Raw genomic sequence first — 21,325 nt, 5'->3', positions numbered from 1 at the left:
CACGCTGTCTGCAAGATGCTCTGGGCCTTATCGGAGGGCTGTACCAGCCTCCGGGGTTCAATACCCCAGGCTACTCCCCCCACTCAATACCTGCACACTGTGGGTTTTCGCCCCTGCCTCCCCATATTGTGGTGTGTAGGGAGAATGTCCCGTTTTCTCTGAGCCCTACTAGGTCCTAAAGTCCTGAACTAATGGTGCTCAGGTATGAATGGGTGGTATAGGCTCTGGGTCTCCTCTCTCTAGACGCCATTTACACTTTAGCAAGGGTGCTTTGTGCTTCAACCCAGAGGGTTGACTAATAGAGGGTTTTCAAATAACGTGCTATTTGGGGGCAGAAGAGTTGTTCTGATTACTTAGTGCTGTTTAATAAACTTGCCCCACACCCAAGTAGTAGCTTAAGGCAGCCGTTTTATTTTGCTCACAGTTTTGTGGGTCAGGAATTTGGGGGGTGCTTGTCTAGGTAGTTCCTCGCTGATGCACGTGAACTTAGCTGTACTGGCTGGAACGTCTATTTTATTCTGTCCATCGAAGTGGTCACTGGGCCTGCTCAGATTCACGGGGGGAGGAAAAGAGACCCCCCTTCTTATGGGGTGTGGCAGGAGCGTGTGGTGGTGAGCGTGTGGGATGGGAGACACTGGACCACTTTTGGAAAACTGCAGTCGGCACAGGAGGCTTCCAGGCAGATCAGGTGCCTAAGTGGAGGAATCTGTAATTCCAGTCCAAAGAGTGGTGATGGAGGAAACGTGGGGTGCAGAAAAGCCCAAAGAAGATTCTTTCTCTTGACATATATTTGGGCAGAGAAAAAGGAAGTGTTGTTAGGAAGACCAAGAAATTCCATGTCCCTACGCCTCACCTACATCCTCTCCACACCCATCCCTCACACTTCTGGTACCGCCATCCCCCGCCCTTCTTCCTTGCACCCCCATTCTCAAGGTGGTGAAAATTCCTTTAACGTGCAGAAATCTTTTATTTCCACTGTAAAATATGAAAGTTAGAATTCAGTATTAAGGCCTGCTAAAGCTGATAGCAAGGGCTGCCAGAGAGTTTGTTGTGAGAACAGGAAGGCAGCATGAGCCCCAAGGCCCTGGAGAATTAAAGGGGAGGAGGGGGGTCAGGATGGAGAAGACCCGCCATCCCCATCTCACAGGGGCAAGGAGGGGTCCCTCTGGCCTGACTCCTACCGGCTCCTCCGCTTCTCCTCCTTCCCGCACGGTCCCCACCCGACTCCTGCGGATAGACCCCCGTCTGCCACGTGGGGAGAAACCAGCCAAGGAGCATTTTGATTTCAGCGTGTTGTGTCGAAACAGCCCTGGTCTGGCCGCCTAGGCTGCCCACCCCTGCAGGTGCGCTATTGAAGGCAATCTCGCGGCCACCGCTGTGAAGCTGCGAAACGCCCGCTGAGAGCTGCCAGTTTCCTGGCTGACCGGTGAGTAGGGTCCCACATCCTTTCACTCCGGAGTGCTGCGTGAAATTGAAATTGAGTTGAGGCTGGATTCTTTCCTCCAGGTGAGCTGCCTTTGAAAAGAAAAGAATCCCTATAAAACCAGGGGCTCACTTTAACTGGCAGTGCTCCCGCGCGGGTAGCCAGCGCCCAGGGCGCCCTGTGATTATCTGCTTGGTGGCATCTCTGGTGTGACCACCCTGCCCTGCCCCTCAGCCTCTCCTGGACACCCCTTTCCCTCTGTGAACTGGGGTCAACTCAGGAAACATGGGCTTCTTCTTTAAGGAAACTGAGCCAGACTTGGGAAAATAGACCTTTTGGAAAATTTAAATCATATCCCATATTTATAGGGCAGAAAAAACACATTTTGGATATTCCATGGTTTTCTCTTATCCACACCAGTGTCTCTCTCCTTCATCAGTGACAGCATTCAACGTCGCTGAAAAGCTAAGGAAAAGGATGCAGTTGAGCCAGTTGTGCGGACTGAAAACCCAGGGGGAGGGGAAGGAGCAGGTGTGTGGGTAACCCCTGAAGATGACAAGGCAGGGGTGGGCAGGGTGGTTTGGGGTTGGGTGTGTGCAGAGGGCTTGAACTTTTAATCTCGTTGATTGCACAGCCATCTGTGAAGGAGGCAGAGCGATTGGACAGGGTTTCTGTTTTTGTTTGTTCTACTGTCCTCTGGGCTTTGGTGTCTTCATCAGCAAAGCAGAGACATAGGAATATCTTCCTTATAGGGTAGATTGGGAGATTCAGTGTGACCGTACATGCAAAGCACCGAGAGCAATGCCTGGAACAAAGGAAATCATAAATGTTCTCTGTGACTGTTACTATTAGTATCTGATAGAAGAAAAGACGGCACAGTGAAATGAATGAGAGGGAATGTGGTAGAAAAGAAAATCTACAGGGCCAGATGCACACAGGCAATCTTGGGTCCTAATCCCAAATCCACCAGTTGGCTGTCATGTGACCTTGGCAAATTCTTTAACCTCTCTGAGCCTCAGTTTCCCCACCCCCACCCTGTAAAACAAGAAGACGGCAGATTCAGATCAGCAGGTCTGGGATAAGGCCTGGGATCTTGCATTTCTAATAAGGTTCCAGGGGATGCAGATGAGGCTGGTCCAGGACTACACTCTGCGTGACAAGGGGCAGTGACGCTCTGTGATGACTGTAGGCACCCAGTACGGAGGGCTCACACAGGGGAGAGGGAATGATCTGTTTTCCTGGTCAAAGTCTTGAGGATTATGGGAAGCTCTCCCAAGAGGTTTCCCAATCATCAAGGCTTCCGAGGATGAATAGGCCGTCAGCATCAATAATGGGCTCAAGAACAGTTGATCAGACTTTTTACATTTTTCCCCCATCAGCATTAACAAGTCACAGCCACGAGTCAGGTTTGGCTGGGAGTAGGTGCGTGGAGAAAGATGGAAGACGTTGGTAGCCAGTTCTCGAGCTTGAGTGAGCATCAGAATCTCCCAGAGGGCTTGTGAAATGTAGATTGCTGAGCCCCAACCCAGGGTTTCTAAATCATTAGGCCTGGGCTGGGGCCCAGGAGTTTGCATTTGTGACGAGTTCCCAGTGAATTTTGAGAACCACTGCTTTATAGCAAGAGGCCTCCCACCCCAGGGCACACAGGCCAAGGGTTATAACTGGGCATATGGGGTGGGGCAGAGAAACCCAGAGGGACAAACACAATGGGAGGGGCTGCTGGAAGGGGTTTTGTTAAGACTGAGACTTGAGACTTGGCCAGCACAGTTGACGTGGATAAGACGCTGAGAACTGACCGCTGTGTTCACTAAGAGCGGCAGATAGCTTATCAACCCTTGGATTCCTACCACCCAGTACAATGAAGATGTAGTCAGCCCAAGTGAAATTCCTTTTCTTCCTTCCCTCCACTCTTTCCATAGCATGCCACTTTCCAGGAGCCTGGCTATAAAAATGAAGACCCAGACCAGTCCCAGCAGGCCTCAGTGGACATTAGCATGTTGGTCTGTTGGCAGCTCAGGGGGCTCTGGAGCTCGGGCAGAACCTGCATCTTTAGAGGTATTTGAGGTGGGTTGGTTTCCAGGGATGCAGCAGCCTCTCCACTAAGAGGGAGGCATCATATATAAATATCAAACGAAGGGAGGGAGGGGCTGGCTGACATTTTGGCTGACCCTGGATCCTCTGAGAAGAAAAACCACTAGGGCTTGAATTAATTTTAATTCAACAGAATATTTTCATAAAGCGGTCCTTGGAGCAGCAAGACGGTGTGTTTCATATTTTCCACTGCTTCCGGTGAGCCACGCTGATGGAGGGTCATTGGGGTCACAGTAGGAGGAATCCCACTAATTGCATCATAAGGGACGTTTGCCCATTAGCTCAGATGGATTGTCTCCTAACAGAGTCCTCCGGGGAGAGTGCTATTGCAGGTGGGCGGATGGGAGGAAGGGAATTGAAAAGTAACTGAAATTTACAAATGGCATTTCCTTGGGCCCTGGACAAAATGAGTTCCATATGTCCAGCAGGGGGCAGCAATGCACAAACAGTGATTCTGGTGTGTGTACCAGGAGCTGGGTGTTGGCTCTGAAAATAGCTAAGCAGTGAGGATGGTTGAGGCTGTTTATAGATAATTTCCAGAGCTGGCAAAGCTGGGCCTGTCACGCCCACCCTTTCCCCCACAAGCAAACCTTTGATTTTTCTCAGTATGCTGAGAAGTCAATAAATGTTTAGGTCTGCTGGGTTTTAATTCTGCAAGTTTTCTTTTCATCTTTTGGCTGCTCTGTGTAATTTAGAATTTCTGCAGCCTGACTGAAAATTATAAGTAAACTAGGATTAAGAAGTCGGCTTTATTAATATAATAGTTCAGTTAATAGACATTCAAAAATGTGTATTTCAGCTCTTCTCTGGGTTGAAATTTTATTAGAACTATAATCGCAATGACACCCGTACACCAAGTTGGGGAACTTACTTGTCGATATTTGTTTTAAAGTTGAGGCAATGAGACTGACAAAATGCAAGAAAACAAATCTCAAGGAATAGTCAGTTTTTCCCAATTTAGGGATATTAGTTTGTCTGTTCCTAAAACTAGGACTCAGCCTGTATTATATTTTCTCAGCAGTTTGTCAGGTTTGCTTGTAAATGACTTTAATTGTAGATGGCTTTGCCTGTTTTGCTGGGCTGGAAAATTCTGCAGCCCAGCATACCTCTCCTTTGGGAAGCTTCTCACATCTTGCATAGTATTTCTCTCCACCACCCTCTGCTGTTACCACCCCCCACCCCACAAGGTTAATTTAATCCTGTTGTTCTTAAATGAAACACCCTAAATCATCCTCCTCCCCTTCCCTGTCTTTCTTCTCTCTGTTTAAACCCTTCCAGGATGTAATAGTCTGGAAAATATTTCAATCATCATGTCTCCTTTTCAGCCGGCCAGTTCTCTTCGGCGTGTTCTCTGTGGCTTGTACTGAAGTGCAGTTTTTCACAGTGTTGTTTTTAGTTTAAATAACATGCAGTGCACCATTGCTAAAGGTCTTCTAGAACATTCCACTTGGGGTCTTGCCATTAAATAATATTCTGATGGAACACGTACCTATCTTTCCATAGGAAGAAATGCTATTGGCTCCCAGCCCTAATTGGCTGTAAATTTAGCTAAAGGTCCATCTGCCTTGGGAGTTAGACCATCTTCTCTGAGCTCAGAATAGTGCCCTGGATTAGATGTTTAATGGATAGACTTAGTGAATAAATATGTGTTTGTAAGTGTGTTGTTTAGAAAATAGTCAAGTGCAAGGCATTTAATTCTGCTAAGCCAGCAAATGTAAGTTTTCTGTCTTCTTACACTCTTGCTACATGTCAGCTCCTCAATTTAGCAGCTGTGTGGCCTTGCATATATTACTCAACCTTGCTGAGTCTCAGTTTCCTCAATTGCAAAATAGAGAGCGTGAGGGCCAAATAGAGGTATGTAGTGTTTAGCAGAACATAGAGTCAGTCCCCAAGGCATAGCAGTGACTTTTGGATTTTGTTGTTATTGTCGTTGCTACTACTGCTATCATTATGCAGCCTAATTCCCATGCCTACGTGTCTTTCAAAGTCCCCACTTGCCTATACCTTCTCATTTCTCAACACACATTACTCAGGGAAGCTTTCTCTGATCCCCCAGACTAGGGTGCTATGTCTTGGCTATTGTGAGTAGTGCTGCTATGAACATAGGGGTGCAGGTATCTTTTTGAATTATAGTTTTGTCTGGATATATGTCTAGGAGTGGGATTGCTGGATCATATGGAAACTCTATTTTAGTTTTTTGAGGAACCTCCATGCTGTTTTCTATAGTGGCTGTGCCAGCTTACATTCCCACCAACAGTGTAGGACGGTTCCCTTTTCTCCACACCCTCTCCAGCATTTGTTATTTGTAGACTTTTTAATGATGCCCATTCTGACCGGTGTGAGGTGGTACCTCATTGTAGTTTTGACTTGCATTTCTCTAGTAATTGGCAATGTTGAGCATCTTTTCATGTACCTATTGGTCATCTGTATGTCTTCTTTGGAGAAATGTCTGCTTAGGTCTTCTGCCCAGTTTTTGATTCAGTTGTTTGTTTTGTTGTTGTAGTTGAGTTGTATGAGCCGTTTGTATATTTTGGAAATTAAGCCCTTGGCGGTCGTATCATTTGCAAATATTTTCTCCCAGTCTGTAGGTTGTCTTTTCGTTTTGTTTATGGTTTCCTTTGCTGTACAAAAGCTTGTTAAGTTTGATTAGGTCCCATTTGTTTATTTTTGCTTTTATTTCTATTGCCTTGGGAGACTGACGTAAGAAAACATTGGTACAAGTTTTGTCAGAGAATGTTTTACCTATGTTCTCTTCTAGGATTTTTATGGTGTCATGTCTTACATTTAAGTCTTTAAGCCATTTTGAGTTTATTTTTGTGTATGATGTGAGGGTGTGTTCTAACTTCATTGATTTACATGCAGCTGCCCAACTTTCCCAACACCATTTGCTGGAGAGACTGTCTTTTTTCCATTGTATATTCTTGCTTCCTTTGTTGAAGGTTAATTGACTGTAAGTGTGTGTAGGTTTATTTCTGGGCTCTCTATTCTGTTCTATTGATCCATATGTCTGTTTTTGTGCCATTACCATGCTGTTTTGTTTTTGTTTAAGTATTTATTTATTTTTAACATCTTTACAACAGAGTGAATCAGCTATACATACACATATATCTCCCTCCCATCCTCCCTATCCTACCCCTCTAGGTGGTCACAAAGCACCGAGATGATCTCTGCCTACCATGCTGTTTTGATTACTGTAGCTTTGTAGTATCAGACAGTGGGATCTTTGATTCAGGACAAGGTCTTCATCTTTGGTGCCCAGAGCATGTCACATCTGGAGCCTGTACAGGGTAGTCATTCGATGGAGGTTTGCTCTGTTCATTAAGACTGTGTGTCTACCAGGCTTTGCCCTCCCATGCATAGAAGGAGGTTTCCTTAATAGTCCCATTGTCTGTGTTACTATTTAACATAACTGAAAAGCAACAAGACCAAATCCCCACCTGGAGGTTTCATCATCTCACTCTAACTGTGGACAGTTTCCTTAAGTAAGAGCTTCACAGTGACTTTCTAAGGTACTTGCCCTGAGGATCTCATTAACAAATGGTCCAGAACATGACTTCTTTTTAGTTAATTCACGTCGATGCCACGAGATCAGGTTGTGTCTTTCTGTGATGCTCACAAACAACCTGTTTAACAGTCCATTTTACATTTTTAAGGAGGACTTAGGTCAAGATGAACTGCCTAAGTTTCTGGAAATCAGCCTTCCCCTATTTCTGGAACTAGGGTATTTGCTCAACTGCTGTCTCCTGGCTTCTCCAAGAGCCCGGGGGAGCTACTAAGAGATTCTCTGAAGTTTTTCTGGAATATTCCTCCACATCCCAAATGTAATTTTGCTGATCCGACACCCTATCTCATTGCCATAGATTGATGGTTTCCTACTATCTCCTGGCTTGATGAGGACTTCAGTTGTCTTCTGGGATACTAGCTTTACGCTGTCCAATTTGCAGACTCATTGCTAGGAGAGATAAAAGCCCAGTTGGAATTTTAACACTCTGTTTTGTGTTCCCTATTAATTTTGTCACACGTCGTCCAATCAGTGAGTCTCTCCCTTTGTTCTGTTTGCTCCAGATATCATTTAAAAACCTTCTTCTGTTGTCTTCTTTATCACTCATAAACCTCTGTGAATTGGGGGTCTTTCTCTGGATGCGACGATTCCTACACGACCTGCACATATTTTAAAAATTCATCCTGACTTGCGTGTTTCACTTTCCATCCTTTGCCCTTGCCTTTTAACCTCCTGAGCTGAACAGAGAGGCCCCTGCGGAACATTGTTGCTTCCTTTAGAGGTTGCCCCTCTCCCGCCTTTCCTTCCTTCCTGACTCGGAGTGGTCGTGTGATCAGAATTACATTTTATAAGCAGGAAATTCTAATTACTGCCCAGTGGCAGCTGGAACAACTTATCCATACCATCCTCCTGGTCCTCCAGAAGCAGCTGCTAAGAGGGTGATGATTGTGTAAGCAAGCATGGTATCAGTTTGCTCTCCAGGTGGGCTTGTGTAGGGAACAGAACAAATGAGGATGATCGTGTTTCCCTGGAAGGAGAAATAAGGAAGGTGGCGTTCAGGAGCAGAGAGGCGGAGGAGGGAGGCTGCAGCAGGTGCGCACCAGGCTCGTGCTCTGAGCATTAGCCCCTCCCCATGGACATTGATGGCAGGTGGTGTCCCCACTGGGCTTCCCCGCCAACCTATGTGAGGGCTGCTTGCAGATGCCGGCAGTGGCCCATCACTGCCCCCAGCGAGTGGAGTCAGGGAGGTCATTCAGGCCTCCATTACTAGAGTCTCACCCATGCCTGTTGCCCAGTGGGGCTGTCAGAAGCATGTGGATTTGAATTCTATTAATTGCAGTGATGCCCTGGGGTCTCCAGACTTTACTCAGAAGTGAAATGCCTCCTTCTTTTCCTCTTTTTTTCCATTCTTGATTCTGTATGTTCTTTTTTCAGCTCCCATAAGGCCAGATGCTTCTCTGGGCTTAGGTTATAGCTAGGATGACAGTTGCCCAGAGTGTGCAAACCTGCCTGGTCCCAAGACTCATGGCTGCCAATCTAAGAACCTTCTTCCTGTTTCCCATTTCAGACTCTTTTCGTCTCTACCTTTGTTCCTAACACTGTCTTCCAAATCAGGATCTCTAGTTTCAGTGGAGAGGTGTTTCTTCATTCCTGTATCAGGATCCACATCCACGGATGCATATTTTTGTATCATTTCTTCTTCATTGAACCTAAAATATGTAAGGAGGCAAGGTGAACATAAATATCAAAAAACGATGGAAAATCCCCATTTTTCAATCCCTGGTGAAATAATTGGTTCAGGCAATGATCATCAGTGGATGAAACCATGAGTTAGAGGTTGCTGAGGATGTTTACATGGGAGGGGTCAGGCTGTCACGTCCCGAACTCACTCATGAATGATAGCGCCACTGAGAGAGGAACTACCCAGTCATCGTGGACCCCTAAAATACAAACCACTCAATACCACCTAAGGAATTTTTTCTTTTTTTTTTCCCAGCAAAGACCTCAGCTTTTCATTCAACATGTTACCAGAGAGGTTTAGTCAAAAAAGACCAAAGCCCATGTCATCATCACACTCTTCAGATTCTTCTTTCTTTGCTTCTACTTTCTTCTCCTCAGCTGGGGCAGCAGTGGTAGAAGGGGCAGGACCTCCTGCTGGGGCAACATCAGCTGCTGGGGCAGCTCCACCTGCCCCCATGTTGCAGATGAGGCTCCCGATGCTGACATTGGCCAAAGCCTTTGCAAATAGCCTGGCCGGAAAGGTTCAACGTTTGCACCGGCTGCTTTAATGCGGGGATTGATTTTATCCTCCGTGACCATCACCTCATCGTCGTGCAGGGTGAGGGCCGAGTAGGTGCAGGCCAGCTCCGAGACGGAGGCGGGTGAGTGCTAAGCAGGGGCTGCTGGCCACGGTGCTAGTCGCTGGATGAAGTGAGGGCCTCACCCCACCGCGGCCTTCGCGTCCTTGGAAGGACCGAGCACCTTAGCCGCAGCTGGGGCAAGGGACGGGAATATTCTTGACAAAATAAAGTTGAACCTGAATTTAGTCAAGCTGCATTTACTAGAAATGCAGGGAGCAGAGGAACAAATAAGATGACACCACGGGGCTTCCCTGGTGGCGCAGTGGTTGAGAATCTGCCTGCCAATGCAGGGGACATGGGTTCGAGCCCTGGTCTGGGAGGATCCCACATGCCGCGGAGCGACTGGGCCCATGAGCCACAACTACTGAGCCTGCGCGTCTGGAGCCTGTGCTCCACAACAGGAGAGGCCACGATAGTGAGAGGCCCGCGCACCGCGATGAAGAATGGCCCCCGCTTGCCGCAACTAGAGAAAGCCCTCGCACAGAAACAAAGACCCAACACAGCCATAAATAAATAAATAAATAAATAAAATATTAAAAAAAAAAAAAAAAAAAAAAAAAGATGACACCACGAAGAGGCAAACTGACAAATTCAGAATGTAAGGCGTTCTACACGTCACCGCAACAGTAAGGGCATAAGACCTCAGAGACGTAACCACCAAATGTCATCGAATATAATGCGGGTCTTTGTCTGGAGGCTGATTTCAGCAAGCTGACTGTGAACTAGCCAAGTGATGACGTTGACTAGCAAGGAATTATTGCTCATTTTGTTAGACATGTTAATTTTGAATCAGGGTGATGAGAATATGGGGGTTTGTTATGCTGTCCCCTCTATTTTTCCATATGTTTGAAAATGTTTATAGTAGAAAATATTTTTACAAGTTAAAAAATAAAGCAAGTTGGTCAGTTTACTTCCTAAGGGGGTCGGGGGGGGGATTGTCTAATGTTAAATGACCCAAATGAATTATCCTGCTTGATTTATATCTCTGTCTTTAATAAATTAGAACTCTGGTTTCTAAGTTTAAAAGGGAAAGAAGGTGGAAATTGTTTGTATTAGTAGAGTGGTTGGAGTTTTACAGTGAACATATATTTAACATACCCTTGGTTTTATGATGGAATTAGAGGTCATACAGCTTCTTCCAGACAGACACCATGTGGTAGAAATAGAGCATCTGAAGCCTGGAAGGAACCCAAGCATCCATTTAGCTGCCTTCCCTCTGAGCTGGACCACTGTAAACCATCCAGGTTAGGGGTAGGGTTAGGGTCTTTCTTTCAAAGTCCTTCAGAGAGGGGGGAGACATCACCTCCCCAGAATCTGAACATTAACAGCACTCACCATCAGGAAGTCTTCTTGAGATTCCAGGTACTCAGAGAAACCCTCTCTGTCTTATCCTGTTAACACTGAAGAGGAGGGGGCCCCCTCTCTGAGAGCGCGTCGCATCCCAGGAGGACTGGCATTAACCACCAAGCCCTCGGCTTCTCTTTCTCCTCTTTTCCTTATTCACCAGCCCTTAATCATTTGGAAGGTTTTTATCTGTGGTCCCCCGTTTTCCTTGTTCCTGTGGGAGAGACCCACGGCTCTAAAGGGCTACTAGCATCAAGGACAGCGTGTGAGTTCCCTGATGGGCTCCCACCAGCCCCATGCCTGCTGGCCACAGTCTCTGTACTTGCCCTTTTCTGGACTCCAAGCCTCTTCCCAGCCCTTCTGGAAAGTCCCACGATACTCCTCCATCACTCTGTTCATTTGGAAACTGCCAAGGCACTGTGACGCCTTGGTTGTTTGGATCCCATGTTTCCAGCTTCCACAGTGTTGTAAAACAATCCAAAAACAGATTTTATGAGCACAAATCCCTTTGGCTGTAAGAAGATGCCTCTGGGCTCCTTCACCAAGCACCTGGTTCGAGAAGGTTCGAGGTGGGCCCCGGGTGTGGCGTCAGATAGCCTGGTGGGAGCAGGGCCGCCTGTTTGGCTGGTGGCATCTACAGAATGCCAGCTTTCCCCACACAAGCCAAGACTGTTGAGGAAGTGAGAGCAGGTAGGAAAGTGGAGAGAACAGAGAGAAGAGGGGCAAGGGTGGGGAAGTGGGGTTAGAAAAATCAGCAGCCGTCCCTCTTTGAGCACACCCACCATCCTATCCAATCCAAACTCACCACATGTGGGCTTCTGTTAGGGGGAGGGCTGCCCTGAATCTCCCCTCCCCCCCTGCATTCAGTTAAGTAGCCCTCCTCAGGGCTTACGGTGCCATGCACATACTTCTACGCTGCCTTGTAACCCTGTAGTAGAGTGTTCACTGCACGTATCTGTAGACACTTGACTGTAGGCTCCTGAGATCAGGAGGTACCCTTTTGCTTTCTGATTCCCCAGCCCTCCAACTATACCTGTCACAATGCCTGCATCTCTGCACTGGGGTTTTGACAGGCCTTGTGCATGTGAATGGGTCTGTGTGTGAGTTGGTGAGGGAGATACAAAGACATCAGGGTATCCTCCTGAAAGCCCACCAAATTATTCAGCCTGGTTGCCTCGTTCAGAATTCACCACCCAGCACAAAACAAGCTAAATCATGGAAAAATAACACTGTAGCTTGGACAGTAATGAACATGTAAGCAGCATAACGGGGTGAAGTACTGAGAGAGCCATCTATTGTAGAGAGTTTAGCCTTACGTTAGTGAAAGATCAGGGGCAAAAGCACGAAAAGATCCTGCTAATTATGAAAAAAAGAAAATGGATAACTAGCTAACATGCAATGGGTGAAGATAGGGAAAAGTTCAATCAGTTCATCCATGGTCCAGCCATTTTGGAAGATGGCAGGGCTCAGTCTTTGGATACCGACAAACAACACTGTACCACGGGAGGCACCTTCCTTCTGGAAAAAAAAATCTGGACTCGGTGTTGCATGGTATGAACTGCCTCCACCTTTGTTCCAAAGTGCTTTGAAAAGACTGGATGTATTTATGACAAATGCAGGTGTATTTGTCCTTTCAGACTGATGCAAGGCATTAGAAGGTCAGCTATTGCAGCTGGAAAGCAGCCAGCAAATAAGGAGGCCACAGAAGAAGTTTGTGACTTTTTAAAGATAATTTATTTCAGTTCACAATTTACACAGAATATCAAATCTGAAGGGGACCCCAGGGTTACCCAGTTTAACTTCTTCATTGTATAGATGAAAAATGAGAAGAGTAGTGACTTGCTTAAGAGAGCATTAGTAGTTCTTAGAGCTTCAGTTTATGGTTTCTGATTCATGTCGTGATCATTCCATTATTATACCAAGCTGCATTTCCATCCAGAATATTTTTATAATGCTGATTAAGTTGGATTGTTTGGGTGAACTTTTCCAGCATTTATCCTAGATTTTATCAAGTGTAATTTTAGGAGGGTGGCTTTATTGAAGCATTAAATGAGCTACTGTAGCAGTTTCCTCTATTTTATGTAGAGGAAGAGCACCGACTGCATGTTCTGTTATTATAAGTTTGGTGGTTGTAATATATTACCATCAGTATTATTTAGGAATGCTTTTGGCTGCATGAAACAAAAAACCTAACCACAATTGCTTGAATGAATACAGGTTCATTTTTTTCTGACATAACATGAATTCTGGATGTAGGAAGCTTTGGCTTTGATTCAGCAGCTCAATGATATCAGGAATTACATAGAGTAGTGTGTATATGTCAATCCCAGTCTCCCAACCATGACTTTTATACCTTTGGGATTTTATACAATGAACCTGTGTTGCCTTAAAATACTATGTTACACAAGCTGACACCAATGACCTTTCTGAAGCCAGTGAGAGTTCCTTGGAGGCCACATGCTTGGGCTCTGAGTCAGATTGTTCACGGCTCTGTCACTTATTAGTTAGGTGACCCCACTTATCTGCTCCAAGCTGCAGTTTTCTCATTAGGACGATGTGACAATCATGAGTTTGTGGTGAAGAATGAATGAGGGGATTTACAAAGACTTCTAGAAACCAGAAACTGGTCTTGTCTGTTAGCCTCCTGGCATGCTGAAGGCAGTCACTGACATGCAGCCCTGGGTCCCCCGGTTGTCTGCACTGACAGCTAAATGACATCTTTTGTGCCCTGTATAACTGGTTCACAACAACCCCTTACCTCATCAACAGCAATTACTTTGTATTCACTCTGCTTAAAAAGCTGAGGAAGAATACAGTATGTTAAGAAAGGGGACAGATTAAAATGCTGTCCTGGGGTTTAAAGGGGGCTGGAAAACTTGACTTTGCAGCATAACTCATTTTTTTTTTTTTTTTTTTTAACGTTTGGGTTTATTTATTTATTTATTTATGGCTGTGTTGGGGCTTCGTTTCTGTGCGAGGGCTTTCTCTAGTTGCGGCAAGCGGGGGCCACTCTTCATCGCGGTGCGTGGGGCTCTCATTATCACGGCCTCTCTTGTTGCGGAGCACAGGCTCCTGACACGCAGGCTCAGTAGTTGTGGCTCACGGGCCTAGTTGCTCCGCGGCATGTGGGATCTTCCCAGACCAGGGCTCGAACCCGTGTCCCCTGCATTGGCAGGCAGATTCTCAACCACTGCGCCACCAGGGAAGCCCCATAACTCATTTTTCAAAGGGTTTGCATGTGCATTTTCTCCCTCTAGACTTGTGATCTCTTAATAATAAGTAAAAAAAAACCCCAATTATTTTTAGTGCTTATGTATCTCATCTCCCACATAAGTAGTGAGCTTCTTTTTGGAAAAGACCTTGCTTCATACAACTTTGTACCATTCAAACCTTCCCCATGTGGCTGCCCTTAAGCACTTTTAGTACAGTGTGTATTGGTTATCTAGTGCTGTGTAACAAATTACCCCAAAACTTAGTGCTATGCCTCTCACAGTTTCTATGGGTCAGGAATTCAGGAGGGGCTGCTTGGTTGGGTGGTTTTGGCCCAGGTGTCTTGTGAGATTGCAGTCCTGTGTCTGCTGGGGCTACGGTCATCTGAAAACTTGGCTGGGGCTGGATGGTCCTCTTCTGGGGGGATCACTCACATGGCTGGCATTGGTGCTGGCTCTCGGTATCCCAGTTCTGTACTTATGGGCTTCTGTCCTCAGAGCATGGTGGCTGGGTCCCCCCAGAGCAAGTAACCAAGAGAACACAATGAAAGCTACACCTTTAATGACCTAGTTTCTGAAGGCACACATGAGAATTTCCGGTCACACACAGACCCCTGATGATTCACTATGGGAGGGGACAAAATAAGTGCATGAACACCGGGAGGTACCCTGGAGGCCATCTTGAAGGCTGACTGCAACACAGATGTTATATAGAGCATATAGTACCTGATAATTTATTACATGGTGTGAGCATGTACATTGTGCATACAATGTATAAATGGTAGAAGCCAAAGATTGGTTTTACTATTGGGGGAGAGGGTACTCTAGTTTGGTGTCTCAAACTTCAGTGTGTGTTACAATCACCTGGAGGGCTTATTAAAACACAAGTTGCTAGGGCATCCCTAAAGTTCCCGATTCAGTAGATCTGGGATGCGGCGGGAGTTCACAGGTGATTGTGACGCTCCTGTTCCAGGGCCACACTTTGACCATCGCTCATCTAATTTGTTTAGAGATGCTAGTGGCTGCTTAAGAAAACCTTCTTCAAAGCAAATACATCCTTGGTCTCTCAGAGCTAAATACCAAATGGTGAAATTCATTATGCGTATCATCTTAACTTGAGGCTCGCTGAATGCTACAGAGTTCATGTAAACGTACAAATCAGAGAGAGGACAGTATATGAACAGCCCTAAGCAGTGGTGAGCTGGCAAACTCTGCACAAAAAAGACACAGCTTTGGGCTTCCCTGGTGGCGCAGTGGTTGAGAATCTGCCTGCCAATGCAGGGGACACGGGTTCGAGCCCTGGTCTGGGAGGATCCCACATGCCGCGGAGCAACTGGACCCGTGAGGCACAATTACTGAGCCTGCGCGTCTGGAGCCTGTGCTCCGCAACAAGAGAGGCCGCGGTGGTGAGAGGCCCGCGCACCGCGATGAAGAGTGGCCCCCACTTGCCGCAACTAGAGAAAGCCCTCGTGCAGAAACGAAGACCCAACACAGCCAAAAATAAATAATTTTTTAAAAAAGAAAAAGAAAAGACACTATTCATTAAAAAAAAAAAAAAAGACACAGCTTTGAGGTGTAACTTGCCAATTTCCATAGTGTAAATGCTCCCACCATGGCCGATTATCGCCAGATAGCTGAATGTTTCACAGCTAGCTCTCTCTAGTTGGAACACACCAGCTCCAGCACACCACTGGCTCTAAGCAAGGTCTTTCCTCATCATGTGTGTTTCTGAGAAGGCTGTGGTCCAGGTGGGGCTGGGGATGGCAGGGGGATTCAGATAGCCAGTCCTTTGTACGCTAACACTGTCAAACGCCAGGCTTGATGTTCTTCCTACCTAGCGTGAGATGTTTTTGAGACAGCTAAAGTGACAGGATATAATTGTGCAGACAACTCTGTGTGGCAAAGGTAGATGCAAAATGGGACTTTTCGAATTCTCCCCCTTCACATACTGCCCCCAACTTGTACAGTCAATTCTAACGACTACTCCAGGGCTTCTGTTCTAATCAGGTTCAACCTCACAGAGGCTCCTCTGCATCAAAGCCCTTTCTGGCTTCCCAAGACTCATTTCCTCGGGGTGGGTGACAGGAACTACTTTAGTGACATTCATCTTGTGAGCTGCCAGGATTCCTGTTAAGGGTATAATGTCTGAGGGCCTATAGACATTTGCGTAGAAAATTTATTTGGCACTTCACCTTGTAGGGGGCTGGTGACAGCTGTTTACCACTTTGAACTGTTGCTTAGATCTAAAATTGCTATTTAGCTTGTAAGCTTCTTGAGGGTACAGAATTGTTTTGTGTGTTTGTCACGACATCTATGATGGTGCCTTGGGTAAAATACACACTTAATAAACATTTCATGACTTCTAATTTGGAATTCTGTTCGTTGTAGCAAACATTGTCATCCTAACAGAGAGCTTCAGTGGCCCTGATCCCAAAGAGTGAGTCATTTGGGAATTTCAATTACCATGAGAGATAAGTGGAATACGATGTTTCGGTAGGAAGTCCTTTTGGGGTATCCCATAATGCTTCTTTTTTGTTATATAAAGGACAGAGTCTAAGAAAATAGGATTCATGCCAATTTAGTGCAATTAAAAAAAGGCATAGCTTTCGAGGTGGGCAGACCATGACCCCTGTGGGAGTGCCATCCTGAGTAGCCTTAGTAGCTATCTTATTCTGGGTGATTTTCTTAGCCTCTCTGAGCCTCAGTTACCTGGTCTGTAACATGAGACTAACAATAGCCACTTGTCAGGTCTTTTGTGAAGATGAAATGAGGTAATCTATGAAAAGTGCTAGGATGGAGCCTCGTGGGGAGTGGACACATGTTAATCCCCCCACTGCCTTATTTGAAGGAATCCACATACCTGTTCCAGATGTACCAAAGGTCCCATGACTCTGAATCGCTTTTTTTTTTTTGAATTTTATTTATTTATTTTTTATACAGCAGGTTCTTATTAGTTATCTATTTTATACATATTAATGCATATATGTCAATCCCAGTCTCCCACTGCACCCCACCACCACCACCACCACTTTCCCCCCTTGGTGTCCATACGCTTGTTCTCTGCATCTGTGCCTCTATTTCTGCCTTGCAAACTGGTTCATCTGCACCATTTTTGTAGATTCCACATATATGCATTAATATGCAATATTCGTTTTTCCCTTTCTGACTTACTTCACTCTGTATGACAGTCTCTAGGTCCATCCATGTCTCTACAAATGACCCAGTTTCGTTCCTTTTTATGGCTGAGTAATATTCCATTGTATATATGTACCACATCTTCTTTATCCATTTGTCTGTCAATGGGCATTTAGGTTGCTTCCATGACCTGGCCATTGTAAATAGTGCTGCAGTGAACATTGGGGTGCATGTGTCTTTTTGCATTATGGTTTTCTCTGGGTATATGCCCAGTAGTGGGATTTCTGGGTCATATGGTAATTCTATTTTTAGTTTTTTTAAGGAACCTCCATACTGTTCTCCATAGTGGCTGTATCAATTTACATTCCCACCAACAGTGCAAGAGGGTTCCCTTTTCTCCACACCCTCTCCAGCATTTATTGTTTGTAGATTTTCTGATGATGCCCATTCTAACCGGTGTGAGGTGATACCTCATTGTCATTTTGACTTGCATTTCTCTAATAATTAGTGATGTTGAGCAGCTTTTCATGTGCCTCTTGGCCATCTGTATGTCTTCTTTGGAGAAATGTTTCTTTAGGCCTTCTGCCCATTTTTTGATTGGGTTGTTTGTTTTTTTAATATTGAGCTGCATGAGCTGTTTGGAGATTAATCCTTTGTCTGTTGATTTGTTTGCAAATGTTTTCTCTCATTCTTGAGGGTTGCCTTTTCATCTTGTTTATAGTTTCCTTTGCTGTGCAAAAGCTTTTAAGTTTCATTAGGTCCCATTGTTTATTTCTGTCTTTATTTCCATTACTCTAGGAGGTGGGTCAAAAAAGATCTGGCTGTGATTTATGTCAAAGAGTGTTCTTCCTATGTTTTCCTCTAAGAGTTTTATAGTGTCCGGTCTTATTTAGGTCCTTAATCCATTTTGAGTTTATTTTTGTGTATGGTGTTAGGGAGTGTTCTAATTTCATTCTTTTACATGTAGCTGTCCAGTTTTCCCAGCACCACTTATTGAAGAGATTGTCTTTTCTCCATTGTATACCCTTGCCCCTTTGTCATAGATTAATTGACCATAGGTGCATGAGTTTATCTCTGGGCTTTCTATCCTGTTCCATTGATCTATATTTCTGTTTTTGTGCCAGTACCATATTGTCTTGATTACTGTAGCTTTGTAGTATAGTCTGAAGTCAGGGAGTCTGATTCCTCCGCCTCCGTTTTTTTCCCCTCAAGATTGCTTTGGCTATTCGGGGTCTTTTCTGTCTCCATACAAATTTTAAGGTTTTTTTTCTAGTTCTGTAAAAAATGCCATTGGTAATTTGATAGGGATTGCATTGAATCTGTAGATTGCTTTGGGTAGCATAGTCATTTTCACAATGTTGATTCTTCCAATTCAAGAACATGGTATATCTCTCCATCTGTTTGTGTCAACTTTGATTTCTTTCATCAGTGTTTTATAGTTTTCTGAGTACAGGTCTTTTACCTCCTTAGGTAGGTTTATTCTTAGGTATTTCATTCTTTTTGTTGCAATGGGGAATGGGATTGTTTCCTTAATTTCTCTTTCTGATCTTTTGTTGTTAGTGTATAGGAATGCCAGAGATTTCTGTGCATTAATTTTGTACCCTGCAACTTTACCAAATTCACTGATTAGCTCTAGTAGTTTTCTGGTGGCATCTTTAGGATTTTCTATGTATAGTATAATGTCATCTGCAAACAGTGACAGTTATACTTCTTCTCTTCCAATTTGTATTCTTTTTATTTCTTTTTCTTCTCTGATTGCCGTGGCTAGGACTTCCAAAACTATGTTGAATAATAGTGGCAAGAGTGGACATCCTTGTCTTGTTCCTGATCTTAAAGGAAATGCTTTCAGTTTTTCACCATTGAGAGTGATGTTTGCTGTTGGTTTGTCATATATGACCTTTATTAAGTTGAGGTAGGTTCCCTCTGTGCCCACTTTTTGGAGAGTTTTTATCATAAATGGGTGTTGAATTTTGTTAAAAGCTTTTTCTGCATGTATTGAGATGATCATATGGTTTTTATTCTTCAGTTTGTTAATATGGTGTATCACATTGATTGATTTGCGTATATTGAAGAATCTTTGCATCCCTGGGATAATTACCACTTGATCATGTTGTATGATCCTTTGATGTGTTGTTGGTTTCTGTTTGCTAGTATTTTGTTGAGGATTTTTGCATCTATATTCATCAGTGATTTTGGTCTGTAATTTTCTTTTTTGTAGTATCTTTGTCTGGTTTTGGTATCAGGGTGATAGTGGCCTTGTAGAATGAGTTTGGGAGTGTTCCTTCCTCTGAAGTTTTTAGGAAGGGTTTGAGAAGGATGGGTGTTAACTCTTCTCTAAATGTTTGATAGAATTCACCTGTGAAGCCATCTGGTCCTGGACTTTTGTTTGTTGGAAGATTTTTAATCACAGTTTCAATTTCATTACTTGTGATTGCTCTGTTCATATTTTGTATTTTTTCCTGGTTCAGTCTTGGAAGGTTATACCTTTCTAAGAATTTGTCCATTTCTTCCAGGTTGTCCATTTTATTGGAATAGAGTTGCCTGTAGTAGTCTCTTAGGATGCTTTGTATTTCTGCAGTGTCTGTTTTAACTTCTCCTTTTTCATTTCTAATTTTATTGATTTGAGTCCTCTCCCTCTTGTTCTTGATGAGTCTGGCTAAAGGTTTTTCAATTTTTGTTTATCTTCTCAAAGAACCAGCTTTTAGTTTTATTGATCTTGGCTATTGTTTTCTGTGTTTCTATTTCATTTATTTCTGCTCTGATCTTTATGATTTCTTTCCTTCTACTAACTTTGGGTTTTGTTTCTTTTTCTTTCTCTAATTCCTTTAGGTGTAAGGTTATATTGTTTATTTGAGATTTTTCGTGTTTCTTGAGGTAGGATTTTATCGCTATATGAACTTACCTCTTAGAACTGCTTTTGCTGCGTCCCATAGGTTTTAGATTGTTGTGTTTTCGTTGTCATTTGTCTGCAGGTATTTTTTGATTTCCTCTGACTTTCTTCAGTGATCTCTTGGCTATTTAGTAATGTATCGTTTAGCCTCCATGTGTTTGTGTCTTTTATGTTTTTTTCCCTGTAATTTATTTCTAATCTCATAGTGTTGTGGTTGGAAAAGACGCTTGATATGATCTCTATTTTCTTAAATTTACTGAGGCTTGATTTGTGACCTAAGATGTGATCTAGCTTGGAGAATGTTCCATGTGCACTTGAGAAGAAGTGTAATCTGCTATTTTTGGATGGAATGTCCTATAAATATCAATTAAATCTATCTGGTCTATTGTGTCATTTAAAGCTTGTGTTTCCTTATTAATTTTCTGTTTGGATGATCTGTCCATTGGTGTAAGTGAGGTGTTAACGTCCCCCACTATTATTGTGTTACTGTCGATTTCCTCTTTTATAGCTATTAGCAGTTGCCTTATGTATTGAAGTGCTCCTATGTGGGGTGTATGTATATTTATAATGGTTATATCTTCTTCTTGGATTGATCCCTTGATCATTATGTAGTGTCCTTCCTTGTCTCTTGTAACATTCTTTATTTTAAAGTCTATTTTATCTGATATGAGTATTGCTACTCCAGCTTTCTTTTGATTTCCATTTGCATGGAATATCTTTTTCCATCCCCTCACTTTCAGTCTGTATGTGTCCCTAGGTCTGAAGTGGGTCACTTGTAGACTGACTCTGAATCTCTTAAATTCCCATTTTTAATGGCACATGCTTTTTTTTTTTTTTTTTTCTGTGCATTTCTAAATGTTTGCAATTTCTAAGGCAACATTACTGACACAAATCAAAATCCTTTCCTACACAGAGTGTGCCTGGCAGGGCCAAATGCGATGGGGGTGGGGAGGGAAGCATCCTGAATATTAGCGTTTCTGGGAATGTTTAAGGGCCAAAAAAATTATTTCTTCAGGGCCTAACGTGATTAATAAGGTGATGAGTTTGAGATTGTATTGGGGTGGATTTCTCTGTTTTCTCTCTGCTTCCCAAGGCTCCTGGCTTCCCAAGGCTCCTGGGTTCCCAAGGCTCCCGGGTTTCTCTCTGCTTCCCAAGGCTCCTGGGTTTCTCTCTGCTTCCCAAGGCTCCTGCTTATTTTAATTGTACAGCCGGTATTAAGCAGTAATGGTCAGCCATAAATCCCAGCTTTGGAAAGGATAACTCTGGAAGGTCTGGGCAGACCTAGAAGGAGGAAATAAACATTTAGCAGGTGACTCAGCAAGTTGCCCCACAATCAATATATTTCTTGGTCCAATTTAGTTGTGAAAGTTA

The 21,325-nt window shown here is 44.1% G+C and overlaps 1 protein-coding gene and 1 pseudogene across 2 annotated transcripts in view; one reads left to right on the top strand and one right to left on the bottom strand.

The window, feature by feature from the left end:
- Positions 1-21,325, top strand: part of GPR39 (G protein-coupled receptor 39) — a gene marked incomplete at its 3' end in the record, with an annotated part of 234,185 nt that overhangs the window by 109,254 nt on the left and 103,606 nt on the right. The gene's annotated exons all lie outside the window — the stretch shown is intronic.
- LOC309630919 (large ribosomal subunit protein P1 pseudogene) lies at positions 9,019-11,107 on the bottom strand (annotated as a pseudogene). The gene is made up of 2 exons: positions 11,047-11,107; positions 9,019-9,437 (listed from the first exon to the last, which is right to left on the bottom strand). The product of its transcript is annotated as a large ribosomal subunit protein P1 pseudogene (transcript).

The sequence above is a fragment of the Balaenoptera borealis genome (genome assembly GCF_965194805.1).
Source record: "Balaenoptera borealis genome assembly, chromosome: 6".
NCBI classification, from domain to species: domain Eukaryota; kingdom Metazoa; phylum Chordata; class Mammalia; order Artiodactyla; family Balaenopteridae; genus Balaenoptera; species Balaenoptera borealis.
The sequence above is the reverse complement of the archived record's forward strand: the minus strand, read 5'-3'. Positions and strand labels throughout refer to the sequence as shown.